The following is a 24,777-nucleotide window of genomic DNA, read 5'->3' as shown; positions in this document are numbered from 1 at the left end:
GTGTACATGAAGCTAGGGTTTGGTTTGAACTGGGATGTGGACATGAAGCTAGGGTTAGGGTTGAACTGGGATTTGGAGATGAAGCTAGGGTTAGGGTTATGATTGAAATGGAATGTGGACATGAAGCTAGGGTTAGGGTTGAACTGGGATGTGGACATGAAGCTAAGGTTAGGGTTAGAGTTGAACTGGGATTTGGACATGAAGCTAGGGTTAGGGTTACGGTTGAACTGGGATGTGGACATGAAGGTAGGGTTCGGGTTCAACTGGGATGTCGACATGAAGCTAGGGTTAGGGTATAACTGGGATGTGGACATGGAGTAGGACATGGACTAGGGTTAGGGTTGAACTGGGATGTGGACATGAAGCTAGGGTTATGGTTAGGGTTGAACTGGGATGTTAACATAAAGCTAGGGTTAGGGTTAGGATTGAACTGGGATGTTGAAATGAAGCTAGGGTTAGGGTTAGGGTTGAACTGGGATGTGGACATGAAGGTAGGGTTCGGGTTCAACTGGGATGTCGACATGAAGCTAGGGTTAGGGTTAGGTTTGACCTGGGATGTTAACATAAAGCTAGGGTTAGGGTTAGGGTTGAACTAGGATGTTGAAATGAAGCTAGGGTTAGGGTTAGGGTTGAACTGGGATGTGGACATGAAGCTAGGATTAGCGTTGAACTGGGATGTGGATATGAAGCTCGGGTTAGGGTTGAACTGGGATGTGGACATGAAACTTGGGTTAGGGTTGAACTGGGATGTGGACATGAAGCTAGGGTTAGGGTTGAACTGGGATGTGGACATGAAGCTAGGGTTTGGTTTGAACTGGGATGTGTACATGAAGCTAGGGTTTGGTTTGAACTGGGATGTGGACATGAAGCTAGGGTTAGGGTTGAACTGGGATTTGGACATGAAGCTAGGGTTAGGGTTATTATTGAACTGGAATGTGGACATGAAGCTAGGGTTAGGGTTGAACTGGGATGTGGACATGAAGCTAGGGTTAGGGTTGAACTGGGATGTGGACATGAAGCTAGTTTTAGGATATAACTGTGATGTGGACATGGAGTAGGACATTGACTAGGGTTAGGGTTGAACTGGGATGTGGACATCAAGCTAGGGTTATGGTTAGGGTTGAACTGGGATGTTAACATAAAGCTAGGGTTAGGGTTAGGGTTGAACTGGGATGTGGACATGAAGCTAGGGTTTGGTTTGAACTGGGATGTGTACATGAAGCTAGGGTTAGGGTTGAACTGGGATGTGGACATGAAGCTAGGGTTTGGTTTGAACTGGGATGTGTACATGAAGCTAGGGTTTGGTTTGAACTGGGATGTGGACATGAAGCTAGGGTTAGGGTTGAACTGGGATTTGGACATGAAGCTAGGGTTAGGGTTATGATTGATCTGGAATGTGGACATGAAGCTAGGGTTAGGGTTGAACTGGGTTGTGGACATGAAGCTAGGGTTAGGGTTGAACTGGGATTTGGAAATGAAGCTAGGGTTAGCGTTATGATTGAACTGGAATGTGGACATGAAGCTAGGGTTAGGGTTGAACTGGGATGTGGACATGAAGCTAGGGTAAGGGTTAGAGTTGAACTGGTATTTGGACATGAAGCTGGGGTTAGGGTTAGGGTTGAACTGGGATGTGGACATGAAGCTAGGGTTAGGGTTAGGGTTGAACTGGGATGTGGACATGAAGGTAGGGTTCGGGTTCAACTGGGATGTCGACATGAAGCTAGGGTTAGGGTTTAGGGATGAACTAGCATGTGGACATGAAGCTAGGGTTAGGATTGAACTGGGATGTGGACATGAAGCTAGTTTTAGGATATAACTGGGATGTTGACATGGAGTAGGACATGGACTAGGGTTAGGGTTGAACTGGGATGTAGACATGAAGCTAGGGTTATGGTTAGGGTTGAACTGGGATTTAGAAATGAAGCTAGGGTTAGCGTTATGATTGAACTGGAATGTGGACATGAAGCTAGGGTTAGGGTTGAACTGGGATGTGGACATGAAGCTAGGGTTAGGGTTAGAGTTGAACTGGGATTTGGACATGAAGCTAGGGTTAGGGTTAGGTTTGAACTGGGATGTGGACATGAAGCTAGGGTTAGGGTTAGGGTTGAACTGGGATGTGGACATGAAGGTAGGGTTCGGGTTCAACTGGGATGTCGACATGAAGCTAGGGTTAGGGTTTAGGGATGAACTAGCATGTGGACATGAAGCTAGGGTTAGGATTGAACTGGGATGTGGACATGAAGCTAGTTTTAGGATATAACTGGGATGTGGACATGGAGTAGGACATGGACTAGGGTTAGGGTTGAACTGGGATGTAGACATGAAGCTAGGGTTAGCGTTGAACTGGAATGTGGACATGAAGCTAGGGTTAGGGTTGAACTGGGATGTGGACATGAAGCTAGGGTTAGGGTTGAACAGGGATGTGGACATGAAGCTAGGGTTTGGTTTGAACTGGGATGTGGATATGAAGCTAGGGTTTGGTTTGAACTGGGATGTGGACATGAAGCTAGGGTTAGGGTTGAACTGGGATTTCGACATGAAGCTAGGGTTAGGGTTGAACTGGGATGTGGACATGAAGCTAGGGTTAGCGTTGAACTGGGATGTGGATGTGAAGCTAGGGTTAGCGTTGAACTGGGATGTGGATTTGAAGCTAGGGTTAGGGTTATGATTGAACTGGAATGTGGACATGAAGCTAGGGTTAGGGTTAGGGTTGAACTGGGATGTGGACATGAAGCTAGGGTTAGCGTTGAACTGGGATGTGGATATGAAGCTAGGGTTAGGGTTGAACTGGGATGTGGATATGAAGCTAGGGTTAGGTTTGAACTGGGATGGGGACATGAAACTAGGGTTAGGGTTAGGGATGAACTGGGATGTGTGGACATGAAGCTAGGGTTACGGTTATGGTTGAACTGGGATGTTAACATAAAGCTAGGGTTAGGGTTAGGGTTGAACTGGGATGTTGAAATTAAGCTAAGGTTAGGGTTAGGGTTGAACTGGGATGTGGATATGAAGCTAGGTTTAGGGTTAGGGTTGAACTGGGATGTGGACATGAAGCTAGGGTTAGGGTTGAACTGGGATGTGGACATGAAGCTAGGGTTTGGTTTGAACTGGGATGTGGACATGAAGCTAGGGTTAGGGTTGAACTGGGATTTGGAAATGAAGCTAGGGTTAGGATTATGATTGAAATGGAATGTGGACATGAAGCTAGGGTTAGGGTTGAACTGGGATGTGGACATGAAGCTAAGGTTAGGGTTAGAGTTGAACTGGGATTTGGACATGAAGCTAGGGTTAGGGTTAGCGTTGAACTGGGATATGGACATGAAGCCTAGGGTTAGGGTTACGGTTGAACTGGGATGTGGACATGAAGGTAGGGTTCGGGTTCAACTGGGATGTCGACATGAAGCTAGGGTTAGGGTTTAGGGATTAACTAGGATGTGGACATGAAGCTAGGGTTAGGATTGAACTGGGATGTGGACATGAAGCTAGGGTTATGGTTAGGGTTGAACTGGGATGTTAACATAAAGCTAGGGTTAGGGTTAGGGTTGAACTGGGATGTTGAAATTAAGCTAGGGTTAGGGTTAGGGTTGAACTGGGATGTGGACATGAAGCTAGGATTAGCATTGAACTGGGATGTGGACATGAAGCTAGGGTTAGGGTTGAACTGGGATGTGGACATGAAGCTAGGGTTAGGGTTGAACTGGGATGTGGACATGAAGCTAGGGTTTGGTTTGAACTGGGATGTGTACATGAAGCTAGGGTTTGGTTTGAACTGGGATGTGGACATGAAGCTAGGGTTAGGGTTGAACTGAGATTTGGACATGAAGCTAGGGTTAGGGTTATGATTGAACTGGAATGTGGACATGAAGCTAGGGTTAGGGTTGAACTGGGATGTCGACATGAAGCTAGGGTTAGGGTTAGAGTTGAACTGGGATTTGGACATGAAGCTAGGGTTAGGGTTAGGGTTGAACTGGGATGTGGACATGAAGCTAGGGTTAGGGTTAGGGTTGAACTGGGATGTGGACATGAAGGTAGGGTTCGGGTTCAACTGGGATTTGGACATGAAGCTAGGGTTAGGGTTTAGGGATGAACTAGGATGTGGACATGAAGCTAGGGTTAGGGTTGAACTGGGATGTGGACATGAAGCTAGTTTTAGGATATAACTGGGATGTGGACATGGAGTAGGACATGGACTAGGGTTAGGGTTGAACTGGGATGTGGACATGAAGCTAGGGTAATGGTTAGGGTTGAACTGGGATGTTAACATAAAGCTAGGGTTAGGGTTAGGGTTGAACTGGGATGTTGAAATGAAGCTAGGGTTAGGGTTAGGGTTGAACTGGGATGTGGACATGAAGCTAGGGTTAGGGTTGAACTGGGATTTGGACATGAAGCTAGGGTTAGGGTTATGATTGAACTGGAATGTGGACATGAAGCTAGGGTTAGGGTTGAACTGGGATGTGGACATGAAGCTAGGGTTAGGGTTGAACTGGGATTTGGAAATGAAGCTAGGGTTAGCGTTATGATTGAACTGGAATGTGGACATGAAGCTAGGGTTAGGGTTGAACTGGGATGTGGACATGAAGCTAGGGTAAGGGTTAGAGTTGAACTGGGATTTGGACATGAAGCTGGGGTTAGGGTTAGGGTTGAACTGGGATGTGGACATGAAGCTAGGGTTAGGGTTAGGGTTGAACTGGGATGTGGACATGAAGGTAGGGTTCGGGTTCAACTGGGATGTCGACATGAAGCTAGGGTTAGGGTTTAGGGATGAACTAGCATGTGGACATGAAGCTAGGGTTAGGATTGAACTGGGATGTGGACATGAAGCTAGTTTTAGGATATAACTGGGATGTGGACATGGAGTAGGACATGGACTAGGGTTAGGGTTGAACTGGGATGTAGACATGAAGCTAGGGTTATGGTTAGGGTTGAACTGGGATTTGGAAATGAAGCTAGGGTTAGCGTTATGATTGAACTGGAATGTGGACATGAAGCTAGGGTTAGGGTTGAACTGGGATGTGGACATGAAGCTAGGGTTAGGGTTAGAGTTGAACTGGGATTTGGACATGAAGCTAGGGTTAGGGTTAGGGTTGAACTGGGATGTGGACATGAAGCTAGGGTTAGGGTTAGGGTTGAACTGGGATGTGGACATGAAGGTAGGGTTCGGGTTCAACTGGGATGTCGACATGAAGCTAGGGTTAGGGTTTAGGGATGAACCAGCATGTGGACATGAAGCTAGGGTTAGGATTGAACTGGGATGTGGACATGAAGCTAGTTTTAGGATATAACTGGGATGTGGACATGGAGTAGGACATGGACTAGGGTTAGGGTTGAACTGGGATGTAGACATGAAGCTAGGGTTATGGTTAGGGTTGAACTGGGATGTTAACATAAAGCTAGGGTTAGGGTTGAACTGGGATGTGGATATGAAGCTAGGGTTAGCGTTGAACTGGAATGTGGACATGAAGCTAGGGTTAGGGTTGAACTGGGATGTGGACATGAAGCTAGGGTTAGGGTTGAACAGGGATGTGGACATGAAGCTAGGGTTTGGTTTGAACTGGGATGTGGATATGAAGCTAGGGTTTGGTTTGAACTGGGATGTGGACATGAAGCTAGGGTTAGGGTTGAACTGGGATTTCGACATGAAGCTAGGGTTAGGGTTGAACTGGGATGTGGACATGAAGCTAGGGTTAGCGTTGAACTGGGATGTGGATGTGAAGCTAGGGTTAGCGTTGAACTGGGATGTGGATTTGAAGCTAGGGTTAGGGTTATGATTGAACTGGAATGTGGACATGAAGCTAGGGTTAGGGTTAGGGTTGAACTGGGATGTGGACATGAAGCTAGGGTTAGCGTTGAACTGGGATGTGGACATGAAGCTAGGGTTAGGGTTGAACTGGGATGTGGATATGAAGCTAGGGTTAGGTTTGAACTGGGATGGGGACATGAAGCTAGGGTTAGGGTTAGGGATGAACTGGGATGTGTGGACATGAAGCTAGGGTTACGGTTATGGTAGAACTGGGATGTTAACATAAAGCTAGGGTTAGGGTTAGGGTTGAACTGGGATGTTGAAATTAAGCTAGGGTTAGGGTTAGGGTTGAACTGGGATGTGGATATGAAGCTAGGTTTAGGGTTAGGGTTGAACTGGGATGTGGACATGAAGCTAGGGTTAGGGTTGAACTGGGATGTGGACATGAAGCTAGGGTTTGGTTTGAACTGGGATGTGGACATGAAGCTAGGGTTAGGGTTGAACTGGGATTTGGAAATGAAGCTACGGTTAGGGTTATGATTGAAATGGAATGTGGACATGAAGCTAGGGTTAGGGTTGAACTGGGATGTGGACATGAAGTTAGGGTTAGGGTTGAACTGGGATGTGGACATGAAGCTAGTTTTAGGATATAACTGTGATGTGGACATGGAGTAGGACATTGACTAGGGTTACGGTTGAACTGGAATGTGAACATCAAGCTAGGGTTATGGTTAGGGTTGAACTGGGATATTAACATAAAGCTAGGGTTAGGGTTAGGGTTGAACTGGGATGTAGACATGAAGCTAGGGTTTGGTTTGAACTGGGATGTGTACATGAAGCTAGGGTTAGGGTTGAACTGGGATGTGGACATGAAGCTAGGGTTAGGGTTGAACTGGGATTTGGACATGAAGCTAGGGTTAGGGTTATGATTGAACTGGAATGTGGACATGAAGCTAGGGTTAGGGTTGAACTGGGATGTGGACATGAAGCTAGGGTTAGGGTTGAACTGGGATTTGGAAATGAAGCTAGGGTTAGCGTTATGATTGAACTGGAATGTGGACATGAAGCTAGGGTTAGGGTTGAACTGGGATGTGGACATGAAGCTAGGGTTAGGGTTAGAGTTGAACTGGGATTTGGACATGAAGCTGGGGTTAGGGTTAGGGTTGAACTGGGATGTGGACATGAAGCTAGGGTTAGGGTTAGGGTTGAACTGGGATGTGGACATGAAGGTAGGGTTCGGGTTCAACTGGGATGTCGACATGAAGCTAGGGTTAGGGTTTAGGGATGAACTAGCATGTGGACATGAAGCTAGGGTTAGGATTGAACTGGGATGTGGACATGAAGCTAGTTTTAGGATATAACTGGGATGTGGACATGGAGTAGGACATGGACTAGGGTTAGGGTTGAACTGGGATGTAGACATGAAGCTAGGGTTATGGTTAGGGTTGAACTGGGATTTGGAAATGAAGCTAGGGTTAGCGTTATGATTGAACTGGAATGTGGACATGAAGCTAGGGTTAGGGTTGAACTGGGATGTGGACATGAAGCTAGGGTTAGGGTTAGAGTTGAACTGGGATTTGGACATGAAGCTAGGGTTAGGGTTAGGGTTGAACTGGGATGTGGACATGAAGCTAGGGTTAGGGTTAGGGTTGAACTGGGATGTGGACATGAAGGTAGGGTTCGGGTTCAACTGGGATGTCGACATGAAGCTAGGGTTAGGGTTTAGGGATGAACTAGCATGTGGACATGAAGCTAGGGTTAGGATTGAACTGGGATGTGGACATGAAGCTAGTTTTAGGATATAACTGGGATGTGGACATGGAGTAGGACATGGACTAGGGTTAGGGTTGAACTGGGATGTAGACATGAAGCTAGGGTTATGGTTAGGGTTGAACTGGGATGTTAACATAAAGCTAGGGTTAGGGTTGAACTGGGATGTGGATATGAAGCTAGGGTTAGCGTTGAACTGGAATGTGGACATGAAGCTAGGGTTAGGGTTGAACTGGGATGTGGACATGAAGCTAGGGTTAGGGTTGAACAGGGATGTGGACATGAAGCTAGGGTTTGGTTTGAACTGGGATGTGGATATGAAGCTAGGGTTTGGTTTGAACTGGGATGTGGACATGAAGCTAGGGTTAGGGTTGAACTGGGATTTCGACATGAAGCTAGGGTTAGGGTTGAACTGGGATGTGGACATGAAGCTAGGGTTAGCGTTGAACTGGGATGTGGATGTGAAGCTAGGGTTAGCGTTGAACTGGGATGTGGATTTGAAGCTAGGGTTAGGGTTATGATTGAACTGGAATGTGGACATGAAGCTAGGGTTAGGGTTAGGGTTGAACTGGGATGTGGACATGAAGCTAGGGTTAGCGTTGAACTGGGATGTGGATATGAAGCTAGGGTTAGGGTTGAACTGGGATGTGGATATGAAGCTAGGGTTAGGTTTGAACTGGGATGGGGACATGAAGCTAGGGTTAGGGTTAGGGATGAACTGGGATGTGTGGACATGAAGCTAGGGTTAGGGTTGAACTGGGATGTGGACATGAAGCTAGGGTTTGGTTTGAACTGGGATGTGGACATGAAGCTAGGGATAGGGTTGAACTGGGATTTGGAAATGAAGCTAGGGTTAGGGTTATGATTGAAATGGAATGTGGACATGAAGCTAGGGTTAGGGTTGAACTGGGATGTGGACATGAAGCTAAGGTTAGGGTTAGAGTTGAACTGGGATTTGGACATGAAGCTAGGGTTAGGGTTAGCGTTGAACTGGGATATGGACATGAAGCCTAGGGTTAGGGTTACGGTTGAACTGGGATGTGGACATGAAGGTAGGGTTCGGGTTCAACTGGGATGTCGACATGAAGCTAGGGTTAGGGTTTAGGGATTAACTAGGATGTGGACATGAAGCTAGGGTTAGGGTTGAACTGGGATGTGGACATGAAGCTAGGGTTATGGTTAGGGTTGAACTGGGATGTTAACATAAAGCTAGGGTTAGCGTTAGGGTTGAACTGGGATGTTGAAATTAAGCTAGGGTTAGGGTTAGGGTTGAACTGGGATGTGGACATGAAGCTAGGATTAGCATTGAACTGGGATGTGGATATGAAGCTAGGGTTAGCGTTGAACTGGGATGTGGACATGAAGCTAGGGTTAGGGTTGAACTGGGATGTGGACATGAAGCTAGGGTTAGGGTTGAACTGGGATGTGGACATGAAGCTAGGGTTTGGTTTGAACTGGGATGTGTACATGAAGCTAGGGTTTGGTTTGAACTGGGATGTGGACATGAAGCTAGGGTTAGGGTTGAACTGAGATTTGGACATGAAGCTAGGGTTAGGGTTATGATTGAACTGGAATGTGGACATGAAGCTAGGGTTAGGGTTGAACTGGGATGTGGACATGAAGCTAGGGTTAGGGTTGAACTGGGATGTGGACATGAAGCTAGGGTTAGGGTTAGGGTTGAACTGGGATGTGGACATGAAGGTAGGGTTCGGGTTCAACTGGGATTTGGACATGAAGCTAGGGTTAGGGTTTAGGGATGAACTAGGATGTGGACATGAAGCTAGGGTTAGGGTTGAACTGGGATGTGGACATGAAGCTAGTTTTAGGATATAACTGGGATGTGGACATGGAGTAGGACATGGACTAGGGTTAGGGTTGAACTGGGATGTGGACATGAAGCTAGGGTTATGGTTAGGGTTGAACTGGGATGTTAACATAAAGCTAGGGTTAGGGTTAGGGTTGAACTGGGATGTTGAAATGAAGCTAGGGTTAGGGTTAGGGTTGAACTGGGATGTGGACTTGAAGCTAGGGTTAGCGTTGAACTGGGATGTGGATATGAAGCTAGGGTTAGGGTTGAACAGGGATGTGGACATGAAGCTAGGGTTTGGTTTGAACTGGGATGTGTACATGAAGCTAGGGTTTGGTTTGAACTGGGATGTGGACATGAAGCTAGGGTTAGGGTTGAACTGGGATTTGGACATGAAGCTAGGGTTAGGGTTATGATTGAACTGGAATGTCGACATGAAGCTAGGGTTAGGGTTGATCTGGGATGTGGATATGAAGCTAGGGTTAGGTTTGAACTGGGATGGGGACATGAAGCTAGGGTTAGGGTTAGGGATGAACTGGGATGTGTGGACATGAAGCTAGGGTTACGGTTATGGTTGAACTGGGATGTTAACATAAAGCTAGGGTTAGGGTTAGGGTTGAACTGGGATGTTGAAATTAAGCTAGGGTTAGGGTTAGGGTTGAACTGGGATGTGGATATGAAGCTAGGTTTAGGGTTAGGGTTGAACTGGGATGTGGACATGAAGCTAGGGTTAGGGTTGAACTGGGATGTGAACATGAAGCTAGGTTTAGGGTTGAACTGGGATGTGGACATGAAGCTAGGGTTAGGGTTGAACTCGGATGTGGACATGAAGCTAGGGTTTTGTTTGAACTGGGATGTGGATTTGAAGCTAGGGTTAGGGTTAGGGTTGAACTAGGATGTGGACATGAAGCTAGGGTTAGGGATGAACTGGGATGTGGACATGAAGCTAGGTTTAGGATATAACTGGGATGTGGACATGGAGATAGGGTTAGGGTTGAACTGGGATGTGGACATGAAGCTAGGGTTACGGTTAGGGTTGAACTGGGATGTGGATATGAAGCTAGGGTTAGGGTTAGGGTTGAACTGGGATGTGGACATGAAGATAGGGTTAGGGTTAGGTTTGAACTGGGATGTGGATATGAAGCTAGGGTTAGGGTTATGATTGAACTGGAATGTGGACATGAAGCTAAGGTTAGGGTTAGAGTTGAACTGGGATTTGGACATGAAGCTAGGGTTAGGGTTAGCGTTGAACTGGGATATGGACATGAAGCCTAGGGTTAGGGTTACGGTTGAACTGGGATGTGGACATGAAGGTAGGGTTCGGGTTCAACTGGGATGTCGACATGAAGCTAGGGTTAGGGTTTAGGGATTAACTAGGATGTGGACATGAAGCTAGGGTTAGGATTGAACTGGGATGTGGACATGAAGCTAGGGTTATGGTTAGGGTTGAACTGGGATGTTAACATAAAGCTAGGGTTAGCGTTAGGGTTGAACTGGGATGTTGAAATTAAGCTAGGGTTAGGGTTAGGGTTGAACTGGGATGTGGACATGAAGCTAGGATTAGCATTGAACTGGGATGTGGATATGAAGCTAGGGTTAGCGTTGAACTGGGATGTGGACATGAAGCTAGGGTTAGGGTTGAACTGGGATGTGGACATGAAGCTAGGGTTAGGGTTGAACTGGGATGTGGACATGAAGCTAGGGTTTGGTTTGAACTGGGATGTGTACATGAAGCTAGGGTTTGGTTTGAACTGGGATGTGGACATGAAGCTAGGGTTAGGGTTGAACTGAGATTTGGACATGAAGCTAGGGTTAGGGTTATGATTGAACTGGAATGTGGACATGAAGCTAGGGTTAGGGTTGAACTGGGATGTGGACATGAAGCTAGGGTTAGGGATGAACTGGGATGTGGACATGAAGCTAGGGTTAGGGTTAGGGTTGAACTGGGATGTGGACATGAAGGTAGGGTTCGGGTTCAACTGGGATTTGGACATGAAGCTAGGGTTAGGGTTTAGGGATGAACTAGGATGTGGACATGAAGCTAGGGTTAGGGTTGAACTGGGATGTGGACATGAAGCTAGTTTTAGGATATAACTGGGATGTGGACATGGAGTAGGACATGGACTAGGGTTAGGGTTGAACTGGGATGTGGACATGAAGCTAGGGTTATGGTTAGGGTTGAACTGGGATGTTAACATAAAGCTAGGGTTAGGGTTAGGGTTGAACTGGGATGTTGAAATGAAGCTAGGGTTAGGGTTAGGGTTGAACTGGGATGTGGACATGAAGCTAGGGTTAGCGTTGAACTGGGATGTGGATATGAAGCTAGGGTTAGGGTTGAACAGGGATGTGGACATGAAGCTAGGGTTTGGTTTGAACTGGGATGTGTACATGAAGCTAGGGTTTGGTTTGAACTGGGATGTGGACATGAAGCTAGGGTTAGGGTTGAACTGGGATTTGGACATGAAGCTAGGGTTAGGGTTATGATTGAACTGGAATGTCGACATGAAGCTAGGGTTAGGGTTGATCTGGGATGTGGATATGAAGCTAGGGTTAGGTTTGAACTGGGATGGGGACATGAAGCTAGGGTTAGGGTTAGGGATGAACTGGGATGTGTGGACATGAAGCTAGGGTTACGGTTATGGTTGAACTGGGATGTTAACATAAAGCTAGGGTTAGGGTTAGGGTTGAACTGGGATGTTGAAATTAAGCTAGGGTTAGGGTTAGGGTTGAACTGGGATGTGGATATGAAGCTAGGTTTAGGGTTAGGGTTGAACTGGGATGTGGACATGAAGCTAGGGTTAGGGTTGAACTGGGATGTGAACATGAAGCTAGGTTTAGGGTTGAACTGGGATGTGGACATGAAGCTAGGGTTAGGGTTGAACTCGGATGTGGACATGAAGCTAGGGTTAGGGTTGAACTGGGATGTGGATTTGAAGCTAGGGTTAGGGTTAGGGTTGAACTAGGATGTGGACATGAAGCTAGGGTTAGGGATGAACTGGGATGTGGACATGAAGCTAGGTTTAGGATATAACTGGGATGTGGACATGGAGATAGGGTTAGGGTTGAACTGGGATGTGGACATGAAGCTAGGGTTACGGTTAGGGTTGAACTGGGATGTGGATATGAAGCTAGGGTTAGGGTTAGGGTTGAACTGGGATGTGGACATGAAGATAGGGTTAGGGTTAGGTTTGAACTGGGATGTGGATATGAAGCTAGGGTTAGGGTTATGATTGAACTGGAATGTGGACATGAAGCTAGGGTTAGGGTTGAACTGGGATGTGGATATGAAGCTAGGGTTAGGGTTAGGTTTGAACTGGGATGTGGAAATGAAGCTAGGGTTAGGGTTGAACTGGGATGTGGGCATGAAGCTAGGGTTAGGGTTGAACTGGGATGTGGACATGAAGCTTGGGTTAGTGTTGAACTGGGATGTGGACATGAAGCTAGGGTTTGGTTTGAACTGGGATGTGTACATGAAGCTAGGTTTTGGTTTGAACTGGGATGTGTACATGAAGCTAGGGTTAGGGTTAGGGTCAAACTGGGATGTGGACATGAAGCTAGGGTTAGGGTTAGGGTTAGGGTTGACCTGGGATGTGGACATGAAGCTAGGGTTAGGTTTGAACTGGGATATGGACATTAAGCTAGGGTTAGGGTTGAACTGGGATGTGTACATGAAGCTAGGGTTAGGGTTAGGGTTGAACTGGAATGTGGACATGAAGATAGGGTTAGGGTTGAACTGGGATGTTGATATGAGGATAGGGTTAGGGTTGAACTGGGATGTGGACATGAAGCTAGGGTTAGGGTTCTGATTGAACTGGGATGTAGACATGAAGCTAGGGTTAGGGTTAGGGATAAACTGGGATCTGTACATGAAGCTGGGGTTAGGGTTGAACTGGGATGTTGACATGAAGTTAGGGTTGGGGTTAGGGTTGAACTGGGATGTGGATATGAAGCTAGGGTTAGGGTTAGGGTTGAACTGGGATGTGGACATGAAGATAGGGTTAGGGTCAGGGTTGAACTGGGATGTGGATATGAAGCTAGGGTTAGGGTTATGATTGAACTGGAATGTGGACATGAAGCTAGGGTTAGGGTTGAACTGGGATGTGGATATGAAGCTAGGGTTAGGGTTAGGTTTGAACTGGGATGTGGAAATGAAGCTAGGGTTAGGGTTGAACTGGGATGTAGGCATGAAGTTAGGGTTGGGGTTAGGGTTGAACTGGGATGTGGATATGAAGCTAGGGTTAGGGTTAGGGTTGAACTGGGATGTGGACATGAAGATAGGGTTAGGGTTAGGGTTGAACTGGGATGTGGATATGAAGCTAGGGTTACGGTTATGGTTGAACTGGGATGTAGACATGAAGCTAGGGTTAGCGTTGAACTGGGATGTGGACATGAAGCTAGGGTTAGCGTTGAACTGGGATGTGGATATGAAGCTAGGGTTAGCGTTGAACTGGAATGTGGACATGAAGCTAGGCTTAGGGTTGAACTGGGATGTGGACATGAAGCTAGGCTTAGGGTTGAACTGGGATGTGGACATGAAGCTAGGGTTAGGTTTGAACTGGGATGTGGACATGAAGCTAGGTTAAGGATATAACTGGGATGTGGACATGAAGCTAGGGTTAGGGTTGAACTGGCATGTGGACATGAAGCTAGGGTTACGGTTAGGGTTGAACTGGGATGTTAACATAAAGCTAGGGTTAGGGTTAGGGTTGAACTGGGATGTTAAAATGAAGCTAGGGTTAGGGTTAGGGTTGACCTAGGATGTGGACATGAAGCTAGGGTTAGGGTTGAACTGGGATGTGGACATGAAGCTAGGGTTAGGGTTAGGGTCAAACTGGGATTTGGACATGAAGCTAGGGTTAGGGTTAGGGTTGAACTGGGATGTGGACATGAAGCTAGGGTTAGGGTTGAACTGGGATGTGGACATGAAGCTAGGGTTAGGGTTAGGGTTGAACTGGGATGTGGACATGAAGCTAGGGTTAGGGTTATGATTGAACTGGAATGTGGACATGAAGCTAGGGTTAGGGTTGAACTGGGATGTGGACATGAAGCTAGGGTTAGGGTTGAACTGGGATGTGGACATGAAGCTAGGGTTAGGGTTAAGATTGAACTGGGATGTGGACATGAAGCTAGGGTTAGGGTTAGGGTTGAACTGGGATGTGGACATGAAGGTAGGGTTCGGGTTCAACTGGGATGTCGACATGAAGCTAGGGTTAGGGTTTAGGGATTAACTAGGATGTGGACATGAAGCTAGGGTTAGGATTGAACTGGGATGTGGACATGAAGCTAGTTTTAGGATATAACTGGGATGTGGACATGAAGCTAGGGTTAGGGTTAGGATTGAACTGGGATGTGGACATGAAGCTAGGGTTAGGGTTAGGGTTGAACTGGGATGTGGACATGAAGGTAGGGTTCGGGTTCAACTGGGATGTCGACATGAAGCTAGGGTTAGGGTTTAGGGATTAACTAGGATGTGGACATGGACTAGGGTTAGGGTTGAACTGGGATGTGGACATGAAGCTAGGGTTATGGTTAGGGTTGAACTGGGATGTTAACATAAAGCTAGGGTTAGGGTTACGGTTGAACTGGGATGTTGAAATGAAGCTAGGGTTAGGGTTGACCTAGGATGTGGACATGAAGCTAGGGTTAGGGTTGAACTGGGATGTGGACATGAAGCTAGGGTTAGGGTTAGGGTCAAACTGGGATTTGGACATGAAGCTAGGGTTAGGGTTAGGGTTGAACTGGGATGTGGACATGAAGCTAGGGTTAGGGTTGAACTGGGATGTGGACATGAAGCTAGGGTTAGGGTTAGGGTTGAACAAGGATGTGGACATGAAGCTAGGGTTAGGGTTATGATTGAACTGGAATGTGGACATGAAGCTAGGGTTAGGGTTGAACTGGGATGTGGACATGAAGCTAGGGTTAGGGTTGAACTGGGATGTGGACATGAAGCTAGGGTTAGGGTTAAGATTGAACTGGGATGTGGACATGAAGCTAGGGTTAGGGTTAGGGTTGAACTGGGATGTGGACATGAAGGTAGGGTTCGGGTTCAACTGGGATGTCGACATGAAGCTAGGGTTAGGGTTTAGGGATTAACTAGGATGTGGACATGAAGCTAGGGTTAGGATTGAACTGGGATGTGGACATGAAGCTAGTTTTAGGATATAACTGGGATGTGGACATGAAGCTAGGGTTAGGGTTAGGATTGAACTGGGATGTGGACATGAAGCTAGGGTTAGGGTTAGGGTTGAACTGGGATGTGGACATGAAGGTAGGGTTCGGGTTCAACTGGGATGTCGACATGAAGCTAGGGTTAGGGTTTAGGGATTAACTAGGATGTGGACATGGACTAGGGTTAGGGTTGAACTGGGATGTGGACATGAAGCTAGGGTTATGGTTAGGGTTGAACTGGGATGTTAACATAAAGCTAGGGTTAGGGTTACGGTTGAACTGGGATGTTGAAATGAAGCTAGGGTTAGGGTTGAACAGGGATGTGGACATGAAGCTAGGGTTTGGTTTGAACTGGGATGTGTACATGAAGCTAGGGTTTGGTTTGAACTGGGATGTGTACATGAAGCTAGGGTTAGGGTTAGGGTCAAACTGGGATGTGGACATGAAGCTAGGGTTAGGGTTAGGGTTGACCTGGGATGTGGACATGAAGCTAGGGTTAGGGTTGAACTGGGATGTGTACATGAAGCTAGGGTTAGGGTTAGGGTTGAACTGGAATGTGGACATGAAGCTAGGGTTAGGGTTGAACTGGGATGTGGACTTGAAGCTATGGTTAGGGTTGAACTGGGATGTGGACATGAAGCTAGGGTTAGGGTTGAACAGGGATGTGGACATGAAGCTAGGGTTTGGTTTGAACTGGGATGTGTACATGAAGCTAGGGTTTGGTTTGAACTGGGATGTGTACATGAAGCTAGGGTTAGGGTTAGGGTCAAACTGGGATGTGGACATGAAGCTAGGGTTAGGGTTAGGGTTGACCTGGGATGTGGACATGAAGCTAGGGTTAGGGTTGAACTGGGATGTGTACATGAAGCTAGGGTTAGGGTTAGGGTTGAACTGGAATGTGGACATGAAGCTAGGGTTAGGGTTGAACTGGGATGTGGATATGAGGATAGGGTTAGGGTTGAACTGGGATGTGGACATGAAGCTAGGGTTAGGGTTCTGATTGAACTGGGATGTAGACATGAAGCTAGGGTTAGGGTTAGGGATAAACTGGGATCTGTACATGAAGCTGGGGTTAGGGTTGAACTGGGATGTTGACATGAAGTTAGGGTTGGGGTTAGGGTTGAACTGGGATGTGGACTTGAAGCTAGGGTTAGGGTTGAACTAGGAAGTGGACATGAAGCTAGGGTTAGCTTTGAACTGGGATGTGGATTTGAAGCTAGGGATAGCGTTGAACTGGGATGTGGATATGAAGCTAGGGTTAGGTTTGAACTGGGATGTGTACATGAAGCTAGGGTTAGGGTTAGGGTTGACCTGGGATGTGGACATGAAGCTAGGGTTAGGGATGAACTAGGATGTGGACATGAAGCTAGGTTAAGGGTTGAACTGGGATGTGGACATGAAGCTAGGGTTAGGGTTGAACTGGGAAGAGGACATGAATCTAGGGTTAGCTTTGAACTGGGATGTGGATTTGAAGCTAGGGTTAGGTTTGAACTGGGATGTGGACATGAAGCTAGGTTAAGGATATAACTGGGATGTGGACATGAAGCTAGGGTTAGGTTTGAACTTGCATGTGGACATGAAGCTAGGGTTACGGTTAGGGTTGAACTGGGATGTTAACATAAAGCTAGGGTTAGGGTTAGGGTTGAACTGGGATGTTAAAATGAAGCTAGGGTTAGGGTTAGGGTTGACCTGGGATGTGGACATGAAGCTAGGGTTAGGGTTGAATTGGGATGTGTACATGAAGCTAGGGTTAGGGTTAGGGTCAAACTGGGATGTGGACATGAAGCTAGGGTTAGGGTTAGGGTTGAACTGGGATGTGGACATGAAGCTAGGGTTATGGTTGAACTTGGATGTGGACATGAAGCTAGGGTTACGGTTAGGGTTGAGCTGGGATGTGGACATGAAGCTAGGGTTAGGGTTATGATTGAACTGGAATGTGGACATGAAGCTAGGGTTAGGGTTGAACTGGAATGTGAACATGAAGCTAGGGTTAGGGTTGAACTGGGATGTGGACATGAAGCTAGGGTTAGGGTTGAACTGGGATGTGGACATGAAGCTAGGGTTAGGGTTAGAGTTGAACTGGGATTTGGACATGAAGCTAGGGTTAGGGTTAGGGTTGAACTGGGATGTGGACATGAAGCTAGGGTTAGGGTTAGGGTCAAACTGGGATGTGGACATGAAGCTAGGGTTAGGGTTAGGGTTGAACTGGGATGTGGACATGAAGCTAGGGTTAGGGGTAGGGTTGAACTGGGATGTGGACATGAAGGTAGGGTTCGGGTTCAACTGGGATGTCGACATGAAGCTAGGGTTAGGGTTTAGGGATTAACTAGGATGTGGACATGGACTAGGGTTAGGGTTGAACTGGGATGTGGACATGAAGCTAGGGTTATGGTTAGGGTTGAACTGGGATGTTAACATAAAGCTAGGGTTAGGGTTACGGTTGAACTGGGATGTTGAAATGAAGCTAGGGTTAGGGTTAGGGTTGAACTGGGATGTGGACATGAAGCTAGGGTTAGCGTTGAACTGGGATGTGGATATGAAGCTAGGGTTAGCGTTGAACTGGAATGTGGACTTGAAGCTATGGTTAGGGTTGAACTGGGATGTGGACATGAAGCTAGGGTTAGGGTTGAACAGGGATGTGGACATGAAGCTAGGGTTTGGTTTGAACTGGGATGTGTACATGAAGCTAGGGTTTGGTTTGAACTGGGATGTGTACATGAAGCTAGGGTTAGGGTTAGGGTCAAACTGGGATGTGGACATGAAGCTAGGGTTAGGGTTAGGGTTGACCTGGGATGTGGACATGAAGCTAGGGTTAGGGTTGAACTGGGATGTGTACATGAAGCTAGGGTTAGGGTTAGGGTTGAACTGGAATGTGGACATGAAGCTAGGGTTAGGGTTGAACTGGGATGTGGATATGAGGATAGGGTTAGGGTTGAACTGGGATGTGGACATGAAGCTAGGGTTAGGGTTCTGATTGAACTGGGATGTAGACATGAAGCTAGGGTTAGGGTTAGGGATAAACTGGGATCTGTACATGAAGCTGGGGTTAGGGTTGAACTGGGATGTTGACATGAAGTTAGGGTTGGGGTTAGGGTTGAACTGGGATGTGGACTTGAAGCTAGGGTTAGGGTTGAACTAGGAAGTGGACATGAAGCTAGGGTTAGCTTTGAACTGGGATGTGGATTTGAAGCTAGGGATAGCGTTGAACTGGGATGTGGATATGAAGCTAGGGTTAGGTTTGAACTGGGATGTGTACATGAAGCTAGGGTTAGGGTTAGGGTTGACCTGGGATGTGGACATGAAGCTAGGGTTAGGGATGAACTAGGATGTGGACATGAAGCTAGGTTAAGGGTTGAACTGGGATGTGGACATGAAGCTAGGGTTAGGGTTGAACTGGGAAGTGGACATGAATCTAGGGTTAGCTTTGAACTGGGATGTGGATTTGAAGCTAGGGTTAGGTTTGAACTGGGATGTGGACATGAAGCTAGGTTAAGGATATAACTGGGATGTGGACATGAAGCTAGGGTTAGGTTTGAACTTGCATGTGGACATGAAGCTAGGGTTATGGTTAGGGTTGAACTGGGATGTTAACATAAAGCTAGGGTTAGGGTTAGGGTTGAACTGGGATGTTAAAATGAAGCTAGGGTTAGGGTTAGGGTTGACCTGGGATGTGGATATGAAGCTAGGGTTAGGGTTGAATTGGGATGTGTACATGAAGCTAGGGTTAGGGTTAGGGTCAAACTGGGATGTGGACATGAAGCTAGGGTTAGGGTTAGGGTTGAACTGGGATGTGGACATGAAGCTAGGGTTATGGTTGAACTTGGATGTGGACATGAAGCTAGGGTTACGGTTAGGGTTGAGCTGGGATGTGGACATGAAGCTAGGGTTAGGGTTATGATTGAACTGGAATGTGGACATGAAGCTAGGGTTAGGGTTGAACTGGAATGTGGACATGAAGCTAGGGTTAGGGTTGAACTGGGATGTGGACATGAAGCTAGGGTTAGGGTTGAACTGGGATGTGGACATGAAGCTAGGGTTAGGGTTAGAGTTGAACTGGGATTTGGACATGAAGCTAGGGTTAGGGTTAGGGTTGAACTGGGATGTGGACATGAAGCTAGGGTTAGGGTTAGGGTCAAACTGGGATGTGGACATGAAGCTAGGGTTAGGGTTAGGGTTGAACTGGGATGTAGACATGAAGCTAGGGTTAGGGTTGAACTGGGATGTGGACATGAAGCTAGGGTTAGGGTTAGGGTTGAACTGGGATGTGGACATGAAGCTAGGGTTAGGGTTATGATTGAACTGGAATGTGGACATGAAGCTAGGGTTAGGGTTGAACTGGGAAGTGGACATGAAGCTAGGGTTAGCTTTGAACTGGGATGTGGATTTGAAGCTAGGGATAGCGTTGAACTGGGATGTGGATATGAAGTTAGGGTTAGGTTTGAACTGGGATGTGTACATGAAGCTAGGGTTAGTGTTAGGGTTGACCTGGGATGTGGACATGAAGCTAGGGTTAGGGATGAACTAGGATGTGGACATGAAGCTAGGTTAAGGGTTGAACTGGGATGTGGACATGAAGCTAGTTTTAGGATATAACTGGGATGTGGACATGGAGTAGGACATGGACTAGGGTTAGGGTTGAACTGGGATGTGGACATGAAGCTAGGGTTATGGTTAGGGTTGAACTGGGATGTTAACATAAAGCTAGGGTTAGGGTTAGGGTTGAACTGGGATGTTGAAATGAAGCTAGGGTTAGGGTTTAGGGATTAACTAGGATGTGGACATGGACTAGGGTTAGGGTTGAACTGGGATGTGGACATGAAGCTAGGGTTATGGTTAGGGTTGAACTGGGATGTTAACATAAAGCTAGGGTTAGGGTTATGGTTGAACTGGGATGTTGAAATGAAGCTAGGGTTAGGGTTAGGGTTGAACTGGGATGTGGACATGAAGCTAGGGTTAGCGTTGAACTGGGATGTGGATATGAAGCTAGGGTTAGCGTTGAACTGGAATGTGGACTTGAAGCTATGGTTAGGGTTGAACTGGGATGTGGACATGAAGCTAGGGTTAGGGTTGAACTGGGATGTGGACATGAAGCTAGGGTTTGGTTTGAACTGGGATGTGTACATGAAGCTAGGGTTTGGTTTGAACTGGGATGTGTACATGAAGCTAGGGTTAGGGTTAGGGTCAAACTGGGATGTGGACATGAAGCTAGGGTTAGGGTTAGGGTCGACCTGGGATGTGGACATGAAGCTAGGGTTAGGGTTGAACTGGGATGTGTACATGAAGCTAGGGTTAGGGTTAGGGTTGAACTGGAATGTGGACATGAAGCTAGGGTTAGGGTTGAACTGGGATGTGGATATGAGGATAGGGTTAGGGTTGAACTGGGATGTGGACATGAAGCTAGGGTTAGGGTTCTGATTGAACTGGGATGTAGATATGAAGCTAGGGTTAGGGTTAGGGATAAACTGGGATCTGTACATGAAGCTGGGGTTAGGGTTGAACTGGGATGTTGACATGAAGTTAGGGTTGGGGTTAGGGTTGAACTGGGATGTGGACTTGAAGCTAGGGTTAGGGTTGAACTAGGAAGTGGACATGAAGCTAGGGTTAGCTTTGAACTGGGATGTGGATTTGAAGCTAGGGATAGCGTTGAACTGGGATGTGGATATGAAGCTAGGGTTAGGTTTGAACTGGGATGTGTACATGAAGCTAGGGTTAGGGTTAGGGTTGACCTGGGATGTGGACATGAAGCTAGGGTTAGGGATGAACTAGGATGTGGACATGAAGCTAGGTTAAGGGTTGAACTGGGATGTGGACATGAAGCTAGGGTTAGGGTTGAACTGGGAAGTGGACATGAATCTAGGGTTAGCTTTGAACTGGGATGTGGATTTGAAGCTAGGGTTAGGTTTGAACTGGGATGTGGACATGAAGCTAGGTTAAGGATATAACTGGGATGTGGACATGAAGCTAGGGTTAGGTTTGAACTTGCATGTGGACATGAAGCTAGGGTTACGGTTAGGGTTGAACTGGGATGTTAACATAAAGCTAGGGTTAGGGTTAGGGTTGAACTGGGATGTTAAAATGAAGCTAGGGTTAGGGTTAGGGTTGACCTGGGATGTGGACATGAAGCTAGGGTTAGGGTTGAATTGGGATGTGTACATGAAGCTAGGGTTAGGGTTAGGGTCAAACTGGGATGTGGACATGAAGCTAGGGTTAGGGTTAGGGTTGAACTGGGATGTGGACATGAAGCTAGGGTTATGGTTGAACTTGGATGTGGACATGAAGCTAGGGTTACGGTTAGGGTTGAGCTGGGATGTGGACATGAAGCTAGGATTAGGGTTATGATTGAACTGGAATGTGGACATGAAGCTAGGGTTAGGGTTGAACTGGAATGTGGACATGAAGCTAGGGTTAGGGTTGAACTGGGATGTGGACATGAAGCTAGGGTTAGGGTTGAACTGGGATGTGGACATGAAGCTAGGGTTAGGGTTAGAGTTGAACTGGGATTTGGACATGAAGCTAGGGTTAGGGTTAGGGTTGAACTGGGATGTGGACATGAAGCTAGGGTTAGGGTTAGGGTCAAACTGGGATGTGGACATGAAGCTAGGGTTAGGGTTAGGGTTGAACTGGGATGTGGACATGAAGCTAGGGTTAGGGTTGAACTGGGATGTGGACATGAAGCTAGGGTTAGGGTTAGGGTTGAACTGGGATGTGGACATGAAGCTAGGGTTAGGGTTATGATTGAACTGGAATGTGGACATGAAGCTAGGGTTAGGGTTGAACTGGGAAGTGGACATGAAGCTAGGGTTAGCTTTGAACTGGGATGTGGATTTGAAGCTAGGGATAGCGTTGAACTGGGATGTGGATATGAAGCTAGGGTTAGGTTTGAACTGGGATGTGTACATGAAGCTAGGGTTAGGGTTAGGGTTGACCTGGGATGTGGACATGAAGCTAGGGTTAGGGATGAACTAGGATGTGGACATGAAGCTAGGTTAAGGGTTGAACTGGGATGTGGACATGAAGCTAGTTTTAGGATATAACTGGGATGTGGACATGGAGTAGGACATGGACTAGGGTTAGGGTTGAACTGGGATGTGGACATGAAGCTAGGGTTATGGTTAGGGTTGAACTGGGATGTTAACATAAAGCTAGGGTTAGGGTTAGGGTTGAACTGGGATGTTGAAATGAAGCTAGGGTTAGGGTTTAGGGATTAACTAGGATGTGGACATGGACTAGGGTTAGGGTTGAACTGGGATGTGGACATGAAGCTAGGGTTATGGTTAGGGTTGAACTGGGATGTTAACATAAAGCTAGGGTTAGGGTTACGGTTGAACTGGGATGTTGAAATGAAGCTAGGGTTAGGGTTAGGGTTGAACTGGGATGTGGACATGAAGCTAGGGTTAGCGTTGAACTGGGATGTGGATATGAAGCTAGGGTTAGCGTTGAACTGGAATGTGGACTTGAAGCTATGGTTAGGGTTGAACTGGGATGTGGACATGAAGCTAGGGTTAGGGTTGAACTGGGATGTGGACATGAAGCTAGGGTTTGGTTTGAACTGGGATGTGTACATGAAGCTAGGGTTTGGTTTGAACTGGGATGTGTACATGAAGCTAGGGTTAGGGTTAGGGTCAAACTGGGATGTGGACATGAAGCTAGGGTTAGGGTTAGGGTCGACCTGGGATGTGGACATGAAGCTAGGGTTAGGGTTGAACTGGGATGTGTACATGAAGCTAGGGTTAGGGTTAGGGTTGAACTGGAATGTGGACATGAAGCTAGGGTTAGGGTTGAACTGGGATGTGGATATGAGGATAGGGTTAGGGTTGAACTGGGATGTGGACATGAAGCTAGGGTTAGGGTTCTGATTGAACTGGGATGTAGATATGAAGCTAGGGTTAGGGTTAGGGATAAACTGGGATCTGTACATGAAGCTGGGGTTAGGGTTGAACTGGGATGTTGACATGAAGTTAGGGTTGGGGTTAGGGTTGAACTGGGATGTGGACTTGAAGCTAGGGTTAGGGTTGAACTAGGAAGTGGACATGAAGCTAGGGTTAGCTTTGAACTGGGATGTGGATTTGAAGCTAGGGATAGCGTTGAACTGGGATGTGGATATGAAGCTAGGGTTAGGTTTGAACTGGGATGTGTACATGAAGCTAGGGTTAGGGTTAGGGTTGACCTGGGATGTGGACATGAAGCTAGGGTTAGGGATGAACTAGGATGTGGACATGAAGCTAGGTTAAGGGTTGAACTGGGATGTGGACATGAAGCTAGGGTTAGGGTTGAACTGGGAAGTGGACATGAATCTAGGGTTAGCTTTGAACTGGGATGTGGATTTGAAGCTAGGGTTAGGTTTGAACTGGGATGTGGACATGAAGCTAGGTTAAGGATATAACTGGGATGTGGACATGAAGCTAGGGTTAGGTTTGAACTTGCATGTGGACATGAAGCTAGGGTTACGGTTAGGGTTGAACTGGGATGTTAACATAAAGCTAGGGTTAGGGTTAGGGTTGAACTGGGATGTTAAAATGAAGCTAGGGTTAGGGTTAGGGTTGACCTGGGATGTGGACATGAAGCTAGGGTTAGGGTTGAATTGGGATGTGTACATGAAGCTAGGGTTAGGGTTAGGGTCAAACTGGGATGTGGACATGAAGCTAGGGTTAGGGTTAGGGTTGAACTGGGATGTGGACATGAAGCTAGGGTTATGGTTGAACTTGGATGTGGACATGAAGCTAGGGTTACGGTTAGGGTTGAGCTGGGATGTGGACATGAAGCTAGGATTAGGGTTATGATTGAACTGGAATGTGGACATGAAGCTAGGGTTAGGGTTGAACTGGAATGTGGACATGAAGCTAGGGTTAGGGTTGAACTGGGATGTGGACATGAAGCTAGGGTTAGGGTTGAACTGGGATGTGGACATGAAGCTAGGGTTAGGGTTAGAGTTGAACTGGGATTTGGACATGAAGCTAGGGTTAGGGTTAGGGTTGAACTGGGATGTGGACATGAAGCTAGGGTTAGGGTTAGGGTCAAACTGGGATGTGGACATGAAGCTAGGGTTAGGGTTAGGGTTGAACTGGGATGTGGACATGAAGCTAGGGTTAGGGTTGAACTGGGATGTGGACATGAAGCTAGGGTTAGGGTTAGGGTTGAACTGGGATGTGGACATGAAGCTAGGGTTAGGGTTATGATTGAACTGGAATGTGGACATGAAGCTAGGGTTAGGGTTGAACTGGGAAGTGGACATGAAGCTAGGGTTAGCTTTGAACTGGGATGTGGATTTGAAGCTAGGGATAGCGTTGAACTG

The sequence above is a fragment of the Oncorhynchus clarkii genome, chromosome 12, assembly GCF_045791955.1.
Source record: "Oncorhynchus clarkii lewisi isolate Uvic-CL-2024 chromosome 12, UVic_Ocla_1.0, whole genome shotgun sequence".
NCBI lineage: Eukaryota > Metazoa > Chordata > Actinopteri > Salmoniformes > Salmonidae > Oncorhynchus > Oncorhynchus clarkii.
This window is presented reverse-complemented; position numbering follows the sequence as displayed.